The sequence below is a fragment of the Oryctolagus cuniculus genome, chromosome 13, assembly GCF_964237555.1.
Source record: "Oryctolagus cuniculus chromosome 13, mOryCun1.1, whole genome shotgun sequence".
NCBI lineage: Eukaryota > Metazoa > Chordata > Mammalia > Lagomorpha > Leporidae > Oryctolagus > Oryctolagus cuniculus.
In genome coordinates, this window is record NC_091444.1 from 74,790,585 (window position 1) to 74,807,567 (window position 16,983).

The 16,983-nt window shown below is 42.2% G+C and overlaps 1 long non-coding RNA gene across 1 annotated transcript; it reads left to right on the forward strand.

Moving 5' to 3' along the window:
• Positions 1–447: 447 nt before the first annotated feature.
• On the forward strand, positions 448–6,166 carry LOC127483584 (uncharacterized). Its single transcript, XR_007910012.2, has 3 exons — positions 448–572; positions 2,925–3,110; positions 4,609–6,166. It is a non-coding gene; the product is annotated as an uncharacterized lncRNA (long non-coding RNA).
• Positions 6,167–16,983: the final 10,817 nt, after the last annotated feature.

Sequence of the window (16,983 nt, forward strand, 5' to 3'; positions counted from 1 at the left end):
TCCACTTCAATCCAGCTCCCTGCTAATGTGCCTAAGAAAGCAGCAGACAATGGCCCATGTCCTTGAGCCCCTACACCCAAATGGGAGACCTGGAGGAACCTCCTGGCTCCTGGCTTTGACTTTACCCAGCCTCAGTTGTTGTGGCCATATGGGGAGTGAGCCAGTGGACGGTGGATCCTTCTCTCTCTCTCTCTCTCTAACTCTGGCTTTCAAATATATAAATAAATTCTTAAATAAATAAATAAATTTTAAATGCTCCACCATAGATGAATCATTAAGCATAAGGAAAACATACTTTTAATTTCACTGAACCCCTGAAATAATAAAGAATGAATTGCCTTAAGAAATTCCTGGCAGAACACAAAGAAACACTCTAATAGTAAAGTTCAAAATGGGATGAACCCACCACAATTAGTACCAATTGTGGTGTCATTCTCACTGGGAGCCTTGGAAACCAGAACGGGGTCCAAAACGAAGTGGACAGGGCTCGTTTCAGACAAGTGACAAGATTCAAGATGAATTTTGCAGTGTTCCTTCGTATGTGCTTTATTGGGAAAAGGAAAACGCATGAGGTGGGGCCAGAAAGGAAGAGAAGGCAGGCCTCCACTAACTCTCCCATTAGCCCACAAAGAAGCATCCAGAGTCCATGTTTATCTTGTATGTAAATTTAAAAACAATAACCCCTCTAACGATGAAATATTTTTATTGTGTGTATGTATGCTTTTTTAAAAGATTTATTTATTTATTTGAAACTTCTGGTTTCCTTGCTCGAGTCTATGTTCCCCTAGAGGACAACTGCTCCTGCCATTTAAGCTTTTTATGGGGCAAACATTAAGAAATCACCATTGTCAATGGGACAATACACTTGCTACTAAGAAATAAGGAGTTTGGAGGTGGGTTACCAGATGTTTACTGGACTTGTTTGGTAATTCCAGGCACCCAATACCTGAAGCCCTTAGGGCAAACGGGATTTTGTGCACCCTTGCTCTGGAAGGGAATCTCAGGTCCAGCGGGCAGCTGAGCTGAATGAAGCTCCTCCCACTGGGAGAAAGGTACATCCTCAGGTGTCAGGCAACTGTCTAGTTAATAAAGAACAAATGTTTAAGGAAATGTTGTTTATTGAACTTTGGGCAGGAAGAGAGCCTGACGTTCTTGACTTGGAAATACACTAGGTCAGTTTAAAAGACTGACTTTCAAATAAAATTCATTCTAAAGGGAATCATTAATTTTTTAAAGCAAAAGTGCTAGTGTTTACCAATACTGCAGTGTTCCAAACCACACAGTCATTGCTTTTCAACTGTTATTGTCTATGGCCCTCCTCATAACAGCATGACACAGAGATTTCACAGAGGAGTAAGCATTAGCTCAAGGGAGTAAAATAATTTTTCCGATGTCACACACCTGGTATGTAGAAATGTGGAGACTTGAATTTTGAATGTGATGAGTCTGGAAGCGGTTTTCATAACCACTGCTCTGCTCATGCACCTTAACCATTGATTACCCTGGTAGAAGTGTTTATAAGCTGAACACACTGTTTTATTTTTCCATATTTGGTTCATATTTTGACAGGAAGGCCATCAACACACATTTGTTGTGTGAATAAATTATTGACAAAAAAAACTAAATGGAAAAAAACGATATTTTAAGCTTACTAAACATACTGTACTCTATTTCTAAACCTTTCTGCTTTGACATTGGTACATAGGATAACCAGTTTAAAATTTTGGACCTGAGGTCAGCGCCATGGCTCACTTGGCTAATCCTCTACCTGCAACGCCGGCACCCCCAGGTTCTAGTCCCGGTGGGGGCCAGATTCTGTCCCGGTCACTCCTCTTCCTGTCCAGCTCTCTGCTGTGGCCTGGGAGGTCAGTGGAGGATGGCCCAAGTGCTTGGGTCCCTGCACCTGCATCGGAGACTGGGAGGAAGCACCTGGCTCCTGACTTTGGATTGGCCCAGTACCGGCCGTAGCGGCCATTTGAAGAGTGAACCAACAGAAGGAAGACCTTTCCCTCTGTCTCTCTGTCTCTCACTGTCTATAACTCTCTCTTTCTCTCTCTCTCTCTCTCTGTCTAACTCTGCCTGTCAAAAAAAAATTTGGACTTGAAAATAATTCCACGAAAGCAGAGTTTTTGCATGATCAGCTGTCATAAAATGAATTTTACCCAGGGCTCTCATTATCAATGCAATAGCGTTGTGGTCAATTGTTAATATATTTACTATAACATACAGGAATTTAAATGAAGATAAGAGGGAACAGGATATGTATTTTTTTCAACTTTTATTTAATAAGTACAAATTTCCAAAGTACAACATTTGGATTATAGCAGCTTTTCCCCCCATAACCTCCCTCCCGCCCGCAACCATCCCATCTCCACTCCCTCTCCCATCCCATTCTTCATCAAGACTCATTTTCAATTATCTTTATATACAGAAGATCAACTTAGTATATATTAAGTAAAGATTTCAACAGTTTGCACCCACACAGATACACAACATATAAAGTACTGTTTGAGTAGTAGTTTTACCGTTAATTCGCATAGTACAACACAATAAGGACAGAGATCCTCCATGGAGAACATGCATTTTTAAAAGTTTCCTAAATTACATATTTTAGAGAACACACTGAAGTAAAAAGTGAAGTAATCCAGAATAAATTTGTTTTATCATAGTGAATGTTGACATAATAGTAAGGAATTTGGACAATGATCAAATTCTTCTTACCTTCAAGAAAGATAAAGAGGAGTGGTATAGCCATAAAGCTAGGGGAATACATGCAAGGAACATTTGAAGATATCTGATTTCCTGGATGAACCATGTAACCAATAGAAAGGCTTTCCTACTGTAGCCTTCTGCTTCTCTTAGGAAGAATTGAATGGAGGAGACAAGTATGAATGAGATTAATGGTCTACATATCTCTAACACAGATAGGATCAGGATGAGAAATGCAGTGAGAAGAAGGACTTGCTCGCTTCAGTGCACTCCCCTTATTATCACCAGATGAAATTTTCCCTGAGTCACCCAAGGAAGTTGAACACTTGATGTCGGGTAGACGTGGCCTAAGTGTCAGCTGCTGTACCTAGGAATCCCATGAGTAATAAACAGTAATGAAGGTAATGACCTTTTTCTACTTCACAAAGATGTTTTGTAGATTCACTAATTAATGATTATAAAGTGCTACATCTTATTAAGTTTATTATGATCATTAAGTTCTCATGATGAAGAGATAAATTTTGAAATTTGATGTTCAGTAGGTGGCGTTCTTCCCTCTGGATCTAGAATAAATCCCATCTATACTCTAAGCACTATTTCTGCCCATTTCTTGCTCCTGATACTGAAATATCAGTATTCGCCAGTCTTTTCCTCCAAGCACATGAAAGATTTAAGGAGGACATAGGTATATTTGATTATGATCAGATATCATTTGCATAAACTTTGACCTTGGTTCCATAAATAATGTAGTACACCATTAAGTATATATTTCCCAGTATATATTTAAATATAAAATGAATATAGTAATACATAAATAAATAAGTGCAAAATAAATTATTTATTAGATTTCATAAAATGCATTTATGTACATATATAAATATAACAAAATATATAGTCAACATACATAGCGCATTTTGTTAGTTACTATTTAATTGCTTTATATTATTTGATTCAATCCATTCAACAATCCTTTTTTTACATATATGCTAACAAAAATTGATTTATTTAGTGCTCTTTTCCATTCCATCTCATCAGGAGTATTGAATTCAACTTTACTTTTACCTACTTTTTACCAGTAGGTACTCAAAACTATGCCATCAGTACCGTATAATAATTTGTTCATAGCACATTTCATTTCATCAGCACCACCTAAATACATCCCAGGAACGATTTGATGAATGATGTGTCTCTCTCCAACTTCTCATTCCTCTTCATCAAATTCACCAATCGACATATCCCAATTTCTTATACAGCAAGAGGATGATGGAGCTAGGGTGTTTGTATCTACTAGGAACTGTTTGGCTTAAAATCATTTCTAAGGGGAAGGTCTTTGTTTTATTGTTATTTCAGTTTACAGAGGAGGAATTCCATGACAGATATCAGTTGTTTGCTCAAGGTCATACAATAAGGGAAGCAGGGAGCCAGAGACTAACCCAGATGATCTACTTACAAACCTCAGCCTCTCAACTGCTAAACTTTGTTCCTTCCTGTGCTGCCTACAAATCATCTCCTATGAGAAAAATGTGTGAATTAATGTTCTTTTAAATACAGAACATAAAGTCCACACTTTTTCTATGATAACCACAATTGGATCACCATCATTGAATATAGACAGAATTTTCTGATGGTGATTTCAGGATCATGTCTTAAACAAACACAAAGTTCCAATTACATTCTTTGTTTAATAAGTATTTTTATCCATATAGACAAGTATATATCCTACTATTGCTAAACTTATGAATAATGTTTGTGTTTTCCTTCCCTATTAATTCAGGGAGTGTCTGTGTGGGCAATAGCTTGGGGAGGAGAAGTCACAGATGGATTATTGGCTTTAGCATTTCTGGATGAAGTTTCCTGGCGATAATGACAACACCAAGCCTCTGTACTTTTCCTCCCCAGGTGGAGAGCTTGCCCCAGGACATCGTTTTGGTGATAGAACTTATTGGCAAGTGAACACAGAGAAATGAGTACAAGTAATTTCATTATGCCTGGTGCCACTGTATTATCACCTGAAGAATTTTAATCCTTAGTATAACTAACAATCCTATTAACATAATTTTGACCATCAACCCAGCTACATAGGAGGGTAATTTTAAAAGTCCCAAGGAAAAGGAATTAAAAAGTAAGTTTTTTTGGGTGCCAAAAAATTGCCATTCATGCATATGAGGAATTTTCATAAAGTTCATGCAGAATGCATGTTTAGAGAAACCTATGCATGAATTTCAAAATTTTTCACATCAAAATAAACTCATCTTTTCATTTAATTTTCCATGAGCTTCTCATGTATTCCAACCTCTGAATTAAAACTAGAACCCCCAATTAAGACTAGAACCCCCAATTAAGACTAAAACATGAATATTGATTGGGGTTTCATTTTGTTTTTTTTCTTCCCAATACAGAATATGATTAATAACCAAGAAAAAATTCAAATATATGGGCCTTCATCTGTTGTAAAATGTATTAGAATCACTAAATTTATTTTAAGATGTATTTATTTATTTGAAAGGCAGAGTTGCAGAGAGAGAGAGAGAGAGAGAATGAGAAAGGCTTTTCATCTGCTAGTTCACTCCCCAAATGGCCATGAAGGCTAGAATTGTGCTTGTCCGAAGCCAGGAGCCAGGAACTTCTTCTGGGTCTCCTACTTGAACTCAAACTAGCAACACTTGAGGCAGTGGCTTTACTCCTTACTCCACAGTGCCAGCCCCACTGTAAACTATTTTTAAAAGATAACTTTTAGCCAATACTGTAGCATAGTGGGTTAAGCTACAGTCTGTAGTACTCCAGCATCCCTTGTAGGCACTAATTGGAGTCCTGGCTGCCCCACTCCCAATCCCGCTCCCTGCTAATGAGTATGGGAAAGCAAAGGAAAATGGGTCAAATCCCTGGGCCCATGCAGCCACATAGGAGTCCCAGAAGAAGCCCTGGCTCCTGGCTTCAGCCTGGCGCAGCCTGGCTGTTGTAGCCATTTGAAGACTAAACCAGCAGATGGAAGAGTTCTTTCTCTCTCTCTGTCTCTGTCTCGCTCAGTAACTCCCCATTTCAAATAAATAAATAAATCATTTTTAAAAAAGATAATTTTCAGCTATAACTGCAGGGGGGAAAAAGTTGATAAAGTGCTAGACTTCATACAAAATACACCAGGAAAAATGGTTCTATTCCTTATATAAAAACCCAATACAGACTCAACGTAAGAAAACCAGAAGAGTGGAACCAATTTTACAGAAAGCCCAAAAAAAGTCTGCTGTTGTTGCCCTTGTTGTCTGAATGCTGCTGAGTGAAATTTTCGCCTTCTGTAACTGAAGAGTCCAGGGGAGATGTGACTGAAACACAGCCAGACTCAGCCGCTCGGAGAGGAGCCAAGTCCAGTCTCTCCTTCTTTCTCGTCTGTCCACTGCTACAATATGGCTGCCTCCTCCTCCCAGGCTAACTGCTTTCTTCCTTACCTCAAGACAAACAGGGAGCCGGCGCCGCGGCTCACTTGGCTACTCCTCCGCCTTGCGGCCCCGGCACACCGGGTTCTAGTCCCGGTTGGGGCGCTGGATTCTGTCCCGGTTGCCCCTCTTCCAGGCCAGCTCTCTGCTGTGGCCAGGGAGTGCAGTGGAGGATGGCCCAAGTGCTTGGGCCCTGCACCCCATGGGAGACCAGGAAAAGCACCTGGCTCCTGGCTCCTGCCATCGGATCAGCGCAGTGCGCTGGCCGCAGCGCGCCAGCCGCGGCGGCCATTGGAGGGTGAACCAACGGCAAAGGAAGACCTTTCTCTCTGTCTCTCTCTCTCACTGTCCACTCTGCCTGTCAAAAAAAAAAAAAAAAAAGACAAACAGGGACCCATTTTATTTTAAAACCACAAAGAAACACAGCTCTATGACAAAAGGGTAAAGAATGAGGATGAAAAGAACTGAAATGCATAAAAAACATGAATGATATAGATAAGCAGAATAGGTTGCTTTTCATAAAATAGCTCCAAATACCTGAAGTTGTATAGTTGTACATAACAGAGCCATTAATAGTTACTAAGGGAAAATCAGAGATCTTGGGAGTAGTTTCTCAATTTGGGGTGGGGGCGCTCAATTTTTAGGTATTGTGGATGTAATCTTCCCTTAGCATTTGCAGTTGTTAACCCCAGGACTCCAAGCACTCACCAAAAACTGTGGATGCACAATTTCCTTATAGAAAATGTTGCAGTATTTTCACATACCATACACAGACACACACACACACACTTTCAATCATCTCTAGATTATGTAGCACATATATGATGAAAATTATTTTCAAATAGTTATACTATATTGTTCACGGATTTATGACCAAATAAGTCTGTACATGTTCAGTAAAGATGCTGTTTATTTTCTTTTTTTTAACTATGTATTTGAGAAGCAGAGAGGGAGAGAAGAGAGAGAGAGCTTCCGTACACTGGTTCACTCCCCAAATGGCCACAGCTGCACTGAGTCTGGGTCCTGAGCCAAAGCCAGGAGCTTTTAACGCAATCAAGAACCCCATCTCTTCACTCATTACTGTTGCTTCCCACGGTCTGCATTAGCAGGGAGCTGGTATCAAGAGCTAGAGCCAGGTATTGAAACCAGGCATTCCAGTATGGGATCCAAGTGTCCCAACCAGCCTTTTCTTTTTATTTTTTTATGTTTTTAATTTATTTTTAAAGAAATACAAATTTCCTAAGTACAATTTTAGGAATATAATTATTCTTCTCACCATATCCACCTGCCCTCCTCCTCCTCCCTCTCCCCTTGCCAGTCCCATTCTCCATTAAGATTCATTTTCAATTAACTTTGTACACAGAAGACCAACTCTATATAAGAAAAGATTTCAACAATTTGCACACACATGCACACACACATGCACACTAGTTCTTTGAGAACTAGTTTTACAGTTAACTTTAGTAATACAACTCATTAAGGAAAGAAATCCTGCAAGGGAAGTTAGTGCACAGTGACTCCTGTTGTTAATTTAACAATTAACACTCTTATGTATGATGTCTGTGACCACCCGAGGCTCCTGACATGAGCTGCCAAGGCTATGGAAGCCTTTTAAGTCCACAAACTCCATCAGTATTTAGACAAGGCCATAAGCAAAGAGGAAGTTCTCTCCTCCCTTCAGAGAAAGGTACCTCCTTCTTTGATAGCCACTTCCTTCCGCTGGGGCCTCACTCACAGAGATCCTTCATATAGGTCATTTTTTGCCACAGTGTCTTGGCTTTCCATGCCTAAGATGCTCTCATAGGCTTTTCAGCCAGATCCAAATGCCTTAAGGGCTGATTCTGAGGTCAGAGTCCCACCAAAGTCTTAATAGCTGGGCCAAACATTCACCACAAGGTGCCATGTTTTTAAGAAAAGTGTTTTAATTTCAATTTTATTGAATCCACAAATGCAGAAACCTGGGATTCAGAAGGCTAACCACACAGTCTCTCAGGAAAAATGGCTGTGGTGACTCTGATCCAGCATTGCATTGCTTACCACATCTATGTTTGGAGAGATTGTCTCTGGATAGGACACTTATAGTGAGAAAACATTTATATATGGCTGGACTTTAAAAGAGTCTCACATTGTTTTTGAAAGCACATAGTAACTGGGCTGCAAGGACTCTCTACAAGGGATACATGTAAGGTAAATCCTGATTTAGATACATATGCCTTTTAATTACTTTTCTGTATGATAAATATTTTGTACAAGACAGTTTATGTGGGGCCAGCGCTGTGGCATAGCAGGTTAACACCCTGTCCTGAAGCGCCAGCATCCCGTATGGGCGCCAGTTCGAGACCCAGCTGCTCCGCTTCCAATCTAGCTCTCTGCTATGGCCTGGGAAAGCAGTAGAAGATGGCCCAAGTCACCAGGCCCTTGCACCCACGTGGGAGACCCAGAAGAATCTTCTGGCTCCTGGCTTCAGATTAGCTCAGCTCCAGCCATTGCAGCCAATTGGGGAGTGGACCAGCAGATGGAAGACCTCTCTCCCTCTCTCTCTCTCTCTGCCTCTCCTCTCTCTGTGTGTAACTCTGACTTTCAAATAAATAAAAAAAACTTTAAAAAAAAGACAATTTATGCAACTACATTTCCTCAATCTCATGTCAAATTCACCATAATTAGTCTTCAAATTTGAGCTCGGTAAAGTCAAGATAAAGATAAAGATAAAGATTCTGAAGGGTCAATCTGTCAATAGCCAAAATAACGCTAAAAATCATCTTTCTGCCTTAAATTTTAAAACCCCATGACAAAAGCTTGAAAGGTTTCACCTATAGCTCAATTACATATACAAATAACTCCTCTATAAATCACTTTATATAAAACATTCATACTTGAAATTGACTTGGAAGAAACATAAAACTTATATCTCCATTATCTCATCTGTAAAGTGTAAATAAAAATAATAACAGCTCTACCTAGCTCATATGGATGAAGAAATCTCATTTGGAAGCTAGAACTCAGGGAGGGGGAAAAAGTTGCTCAAACACTCTTGCTCCAAATCCACATTTTAACTCTTCTGAAATAAAATGTTTTTAAAAGTACATCTGTTTTGTAACTTGGTGGGGCTATCATCCGTAAGCTAGGACAGATTCTGGAAGACTACACCAAGGAACAAGAGAGAAGAAAGAGAAAGATGCAGAGTATAGAACAAAGTCAGCCAGAGGCACCTTGGCCTTCAACGTGGAGACAGATGTCATAGTGCCTGCCCTCACGTGCACCTGCATCAGACCATTCCCACTTTGAAAAGTGTCAAAGGTAACAAAAATGCCAAACATTGGTTTCAAAGTTCCCCTTCTCAAACTCAGAGCCTCATCCATAGGACAGCAGACACTTAGGCATTGTCCACTGAAGGTGGCCTTTCTTCTTTACTGAAGTGCTCCAAGGGTGAGGAAATCTTCCAGCATTTTCTCACTGATTCCTATTTGTCTAGTGTGCCAAGCACAGTCATGCCTCAGGACCTTTGCACTGTCGCTTCATCTGGAAAGCTGTTTCCAGGTCTTTTCAGAGCTTGCATCATTCTGGTCCCTACACAGATGAATTTAGCACGGAGACCTTTCCTGAAATCAGATTTCACTTTTCTGCCCCTGCCCTGTATCCCTTACCCACCAACCCTTCTCTGTGGATAGAAAAATCCGACTCTCTTCATTGCTTCAGTTTATTTGATAGCCAGCAATCACTGACCAAATGCTTCCTATGTACCAGCCTGTACTAAGTAATCCACACCCACTAACTTTCTAAGTAATCCACACCCACTAACTTTCTAAGTCATCAACAAGATCCGTATCACCACACTAATGATAAGGAAATTAATTTTAGAGAGGTTAAAGAACTTGCCCCAAATCACAGAGCAGAAACCCAGGAATCCATCACCAGATGACACCAATTAATTAAGCATCTAGCATGGAGGGTATTAGGCTTGGTAAGGATGTAGATGGGTCTTACTTCACCTCCACTCAAGAGATTCCAACTAGCTGAGAAGAAAAGCCAGAGCAAGGATACTTATGCCATGTGATAAGAGAATGGAACAGACAGGAACCTGGAGGGCTCAAGGGAGAGAGGAATCTCTGGAACAGAGGCAGGGAGATTTCAAAGACAAGCTGTGTCTTGAGCAGACCCTAAGAACAAGGAGCATCTTCCTGGAAGGGGCATTCCAGGCTGGGAACGTTTGCTTCTAGAAACACATTGGTTCCTGGATATATAGAATATTAAACAAAATCTGGATGAAATCAGATTCAAGGGGGAAAACAGAAGAAAACCAAATACCTGTATTGCATTTTAAAGATATTCAGAATCACAGACCTATGCAAACTAGAAAAATGAGTGGTCAGGACAGTGCCCGTGGTAGCCCTCTTTCTATAGGACTGGAGGAGAGTCCTTATGAAATCCCAAATCTTCCAATAGTGAACTAGAGCTGCTGACTCTGATTTGTCAATGTATACATTTTATTTTGTCCCAGAGTTTTGGGAAGAGACTCCCCCGCCCCCCGCCTGCCCCAGCTCCCGCAAGAAGCATCTGAAATGGACGTTTATTGTCTCTGTGATTTGAGCTGGAAATTGGTACGGTTTTACAAGTTTGAACATGAACTTTCCAGCTGCCAGCGACTCTCACTCAGTTTGAAATCTCAGAATCCTAACGATGTTTTTCTGCCTCTGACATCATTATTACCAGCCAGGGAGCTACTAGGATCAAAAGTTAGCTGACAATTGAGTTCATTATGCCGAGAGCAAAAAAATACCCAGGGCACTCTCCCACAGCTGCACTGGGGCTGCCCTAAACGCAGCTGTAAACACTTGTTTGAGATACTGAAGCGGCAAACGGTGCCTTAGGATACCAGAAACTATCTCAGTGGTTCTCAACTTGGCTGCACAATACAATCCCCTGGAAACATTTCTGAAGTCTTGATGCTTAAGATCTCTGGGCAGGGGCTCAGGCACGTAAATGTTTATAAAACTCCCAAGGCGATTCCAACGTGCAGCTAAGCTTCAGAACCACCATTTCTACTTTTTCTGCGGTTTCAAACTTGCATCTACATTAGAACTCCCCAGAAAGCTTTTACAAAACTAACATCCAGGCACCTGTCTTCGAGATTCTGATTCTGTTGAAGTGGAATCAACAATCTTTAAAAACTTCCCATTTTCCAAACTAGCCAGAGTCAAAAACCATTGTTGCTATTAATTCTGTATTTGTTATTGAAATCGTGCTGTTCCTTATCACAAAAGTGTTGATTGAAATGTTACACCCTCAGGGGCCCAGCGCCAGGGCTCACTTGGTTAATCCTCTGCCTGCGGCACCAGCATCCCATATGGGCGCCAGGTTCTAGTCCCGGCTACTCCTCTTCCAGTCCAGCTCTCTGCTGTGTCCCAGGAGGGCAGTGGAGGGTGGCCCAGGTGCTTGGGCCCCTGTATCCACATGATACAGGAAAGAAGCACCTGGCTCCTGGCTTTGGATCGGCGCAGCGCCAGCCATGGAGGCCATTTGGGGAGGTGAACCAAAGGAAAAGGAAGACCTTTCTCTCTGTCTCTCTCTCTCACTGTCTATAACTCTGCCTGTCAAATAAAAAAAAAAAAAATCTTAAAAAAAAGAAGCACTACACCCTCAGTAATATGAAAAACCAAAGGCGAAAAGGCTGAACTCTAAAGGGCATTCATCCTTTGACCATTGCTTTCTCAGTCAAAATGTGTCTTTAGGTGCTGGCGCTGTGGCGTAGTGGGTAAAGTTGCCACCTGCAGAGCCAGCACCCATATAGGCACTGGTTTGAGTCCTGGCTGCTCCACTTCCAATCCAGCTCCCAGCTGTGGCCTAGGAAAGCAGTAGAGGATGGCCCAAGATCTTGCACCTGCATGGGAGACCCAGAAGAAGCGCCTGCCTCCTGGCTCCTGGTTTCAGATTGGCACAGCTCCGGCCATTGCAGCTATCTGGGGAGTGAACCAGTGGATGGAAGATCTCTCTCTCTCTCTCTCTCTCTCTCTCTCTGCCTCTCTGTAACTCTGCCTTTCAAATAAACAAATAAATCTTTTTTTTAAAAAAAAAGGTATCTTTAGATACATTAGACAAATTACTCAACACAAACTAAGACTATGCATAGGTGAGCTATTCAGAGCAAACCTGTGGTGAGAATTATCTCCTTTGTGTCTCAGGACTTTCAGGTTCAGAAATATCCAGTTTTCAACAAACGTTCCATGACATTGTCTGGGGTGCAGGGAGAAGCAGGATTTCCGGTTCCTGCTACTGCTGCTCCCTGTTCAGTGTTTCTGTCAGTGGCTCCTGACCCTGGACAGCTTCTGGATGTTTGCGGTCTGATTTTCTATCAGTCTTTAATATTCAGCATATCCAGAGCTCAGATGGCCCTCTGATTGCACTAATGGACTCGCACCTGTCAACGTCACTGCCTCCACAAGTGGCACCCGAGTGTCTTTCTAGGTCTACACTCAGAGCTTGTAACCCCTCTCTCTCACGTTCCTGATTTCCTGGATCAAGTCAGACATCGCATGGTATAAAGGCCTTCCCTCATGGTACCTATCCTTTCTTCTTCATCGCCATGATCCCCACCTTATCAAATTCTCTTTCTTTTCCTTCTTGTTCTGCCTCCCTTACTCTCTTCGGCATCTTCGGAGCACCACCGGCATAGCCAACTCCCATGAGCATACCGCTCACCTTGTCCCCTTTCTATGCGAAGCGCCTTCAAAACATTCCTGGAAAATGTGGCTCAGGAAAAAGTATTACTATTACTAAAAATGGTGACACCCATTCCCATCCTGGATACCCCTATGTCTGTCCAGTGTCGTGGACCCAGATTCTGTGACTCTCATTAACCTCAAAAGCGCTCATCCCAACAAAATCCAGAGGAGCAGGAACGAGGAAAGAATGCTCCTGAACCACTGAGCCCAGGAAAGGTAGTGTATCCCCCAAAGGCAGCAAATAAAGACGAGAAATTCAAGAAAGCACAGCTTCCTTGCTCGAGTGGACCTCCTACTTCAGTGAAAGACAGTCGAGACCCAGTAAGCCTGGACAATACCAGGAAGCCTGTGACTTTGCCCTTTGTGATTGGAACATTTACAGGGGAGACAGAAAGTATTAGTTGTTTGGAATTAATTTTACAGGTCAGTGCTGTTACATGAAATCGTTCCAGACTGTTCCTTCCAGGATGAAAAAGTTTGCAGAATAACAGTTTCCATTGGGTTTCCCAGAGAGTAGAAAGACTCCTCGGAGATGGTGCACTGCCTGTCACACGATGCCTAGCAATGTGAAATTACACTGCGGCCCAGTGCCTTAGGAGACGGGCACCAGCTCAACCCACATGGGTTGTGTGCTGGTGTTTTTGCTTTCAATCTAGACCTGTCCGGTTGTGCATACCAGGACAAACTATTATTTTTTTAGAAAACTTTTCTTTAATAAATATAAATTTTGAAAGTACAACTTTTGGATTATACCGGTTTTTTCCCCCCATAACCACCCTCCTACCCACAAACCATCCCATCTCCTACTCCCTCACCCATCCCATTCTTACTAAGATTCATTTTTAATTATCTTTATATACAGAAGGTCAACTTAGTATATACTAAGTAAAGTGATGTCAGATCTTTGTAGGATTTTTGTTTCTTTTTGATGTTGAATCAGTCAGGGTTGTATATGGCTGTTTCTATTAATAAAACTGTTTTCTGCTGAGTTTAGGGATACATTTCTTTGCATCATTTTCAAAAGAAACGTTGAATTGGTTTTCTGGAGCCAGGTTTTGAATCCCTTCTGCATTTTTCTTGCATGTACGCACACTATTGTCATTGAGGTTACAGAGATTGGGAGAAAAAAGAAGTCAAGAATAGCAGTGGAAGTCATGTTTTGAATAAAATTTTTGTGGTGAGTTTTTCACCCACAGAAAGCAGATCTCCTGGCACCTCCCACTTTTCAGAGCGCATCCTCTGGGCTCGCTTTGCACCGGGCTTGGTTTAATTGTGTGCCAATTATGCTGCTTGCTAACTCCCGCCCTTGCTTCTCCCACTCCCTCTAGATGTCTTTTAGGATGGGAACTGAGCCCTTTATGTGCATTTTCATTGCCTAGAAGAGGACTCAATAAATGTTTGTGGGATGAATCAGAGATGCTCATGTCATTGTGTGCTTTATGATGCACAGAAATTGGAACACATATTTACATGAGGACTTTTTAAAAATGAAACGATGGTCAAGTGGGAAAAAGAATACTGGACAAGACCCTAGGCCCCTGGGGTAAAATATTAGCCATGGTTATAGGGAAATTAAACACATCTGTTTTTTACTTCTCAGGCGCATGGAAGAGTCTATGCAAGAAAAACTAACATGACAGAGACTTTCTCCTGTAAGGCCAAGTTCAGACCAAGGGATCATGAATCCTTACACATGCTTAGGGTCCATCCTCTGGTCATACCTGGGGGACAAAAGTAAAGAGATATTCAAAGGAGAGTGTAACAGGGAGTAAGCCAATGAAAATGACTGAAAAGATTAAAAGTGGAAGTGTTAGGGACTGGCATTGTGGTACAACAGGATAAGCTACCACTTACAATAGCACGAGTTCATATTCTGGCTGACTGCTTTCAATCGAGCTTCCTACTAATGTGCCTGGAAAGGCAACAAAAGATGGCTCAAGTGCTTGGGCCTCTGCCATCCATGTGGGATACCAGAGTGAAATTCCTGATTCCTGGCTTAGGCCTGGCCCAGCAATGGCTGTTATGGCCAGCAAATGGAAGATTTCTCTTTTTCTCTTGTCTCCCCCTCCCTCTGACACTCTGCCATTCAAATAAACAAATATTATTTTCTTCTTAAGTGAAAGGGCTAGGATTTTTATTGGAATATGATGTATGTACTAAATTTGTTTATATGGGGCTAGCACTGTGGCATACTGGGTAAAGCTATAGCCTAAAATTCTGCTGTCCTATATGGGCACCGGTTCGAGTCCTGGCTGTTCCACTTCCAATCCAGCTCTCTGCTATTGCCTGGGAGAGCAGTGGAAGATGGTCCAAGCCCTTGGGCCCCTGCACTCACGTGGGAGACCTGGAAGAAGCTCTGGCTCCTGGCTCTCTCACTCTCTCTGTCTCTTCTTCTCTCTGACTCTACCTTTCAAATGAATAAATAAATAAATCTTTTAAAAAATAAATTTGTTTATGGGCAAATTTTGAGTTTGAGATCAACTAAAGCAGACTGAATCTAATGAAATTGCTAGCATCAGAAAGAAACACTATGGGGACATTTAAAAATGAGTCTATCATGGGGTGAGCTTGTGGTGCAGCAGGTTAGCACATTGCTTCGGATACCCACTTCCTGTGTTGGAATGCCTGGATACAGTAACAGCTACTGCACTTCCCATTCAACTTCCTGCTAACGTGTCTGGGAAGCAGCAGATGATGGCCTAAGTACTTGGGTTCCTGTTACCTACATAGGGAATTCACGTGGAGTTTCTAGCTCCTGTGGGCAATTGGAGCATGAATCAGCAAATGGAAGATCCATCTCTGTCAGTCTCTCTCTCCCCACCACCCATCCTTCTCTCCCTCTCTCCCTTCTCTCTGTCACTCTGCCTTTCAATAAAATGAATCTTTACAGAAAAGATTGGTATTTGAGGACCCCCTACCTCAAATGGAAGAAGAAAGGCCAGCAGGAGCTAGTTTGGTGTGTTCGCTAAGGATTTTAAATATCCTAAGGAGTATTTGTGCACAGCTTTTTTTTTTTTAATTTATTTATTTTTTTGACAGGCAGAGTGGACAGTGAGAGAGACAGAGAGAAAGGTCTTCCTTTGCCGTTGGTTCACCCTCCAATGGCCGCCACGGCCAGCACGCTGCAACCGGTGCACCACACTGATCCGATAGTAGGAGCCAGGTACTTAACCTGGTCTCCCATGGGTGCAGGGCCCAAGCACTTGGGCCATCCTCCACTGCACTCCCTGGCCACAGCAGAGAGCTGGCCTGGAAGAGGGGCAACCGGGACAGAATCCGGCGCCCCAACCGGGACTAGAACCCGGTGTGCCGGCGCCACAAGGCAGAGGATTAGCCTAGTGAGCCGCAGCGCCAGCCTGTGCACAGCTTTTAAAGGATATAGACTCTGGAGTCAGACAAGCGACATCCAAATCCCAGATCTGCTGCTTACCAGGTGTGTGACTTTGCAGAAATTTCTTTCTCTCTTTGAAGCCAGTTACTTCAAATGAAATATACGACACATACCTCATTTGGGGTGTTTGAGGATTTAGCAAGATGACATATAGCAAGCAGTCAACATAGGTTGGTTCTTATTGTCGATCATCCTACTTGATGTTGTTGCAGTTTATGTTCTGCAGAAGACTGTTAGATATTGCATGATAATTCTCTAACAAGGCTCTTAAAGCTGAGCAATTGTTGGGGTATCTGTGGCCCTCGAAGACGGACACTGGGAGAGGAGTCTAATCTTCCAAACATGTTTTTGCATATTCAAAGGCAATGAGGTGCCGGTGCTGTGGAATAGTGGGTAAAGCCAGCACCTGCTGTGCCGGCATCCCATATGGGCACCAGTTCTAGGCCAAGCTGCTCCACTCCTGATCCAGCTCTCTGCTATAGCCTGGGAAAACAGTGGAAGATGGCCCAAATCCTTGGGCCCCTGCACCCATGTGGGAGACCAGGAAAAAGCTCCTGGCTCCTGGCTCCTGGCTTCAGATTAGCGCAGCTCCAGCTGTTGCGGCCATTTAGATTAGAACCAGTGGATGGAAGACCTCTGTCTCTGTCTCTGCCTCTCTTTAACTCTGCTTTTCAAATAAATAAATAACTCTTTGAGAAAAAAAAAAGGCAAGGGTTTGAACATGAATGTGATT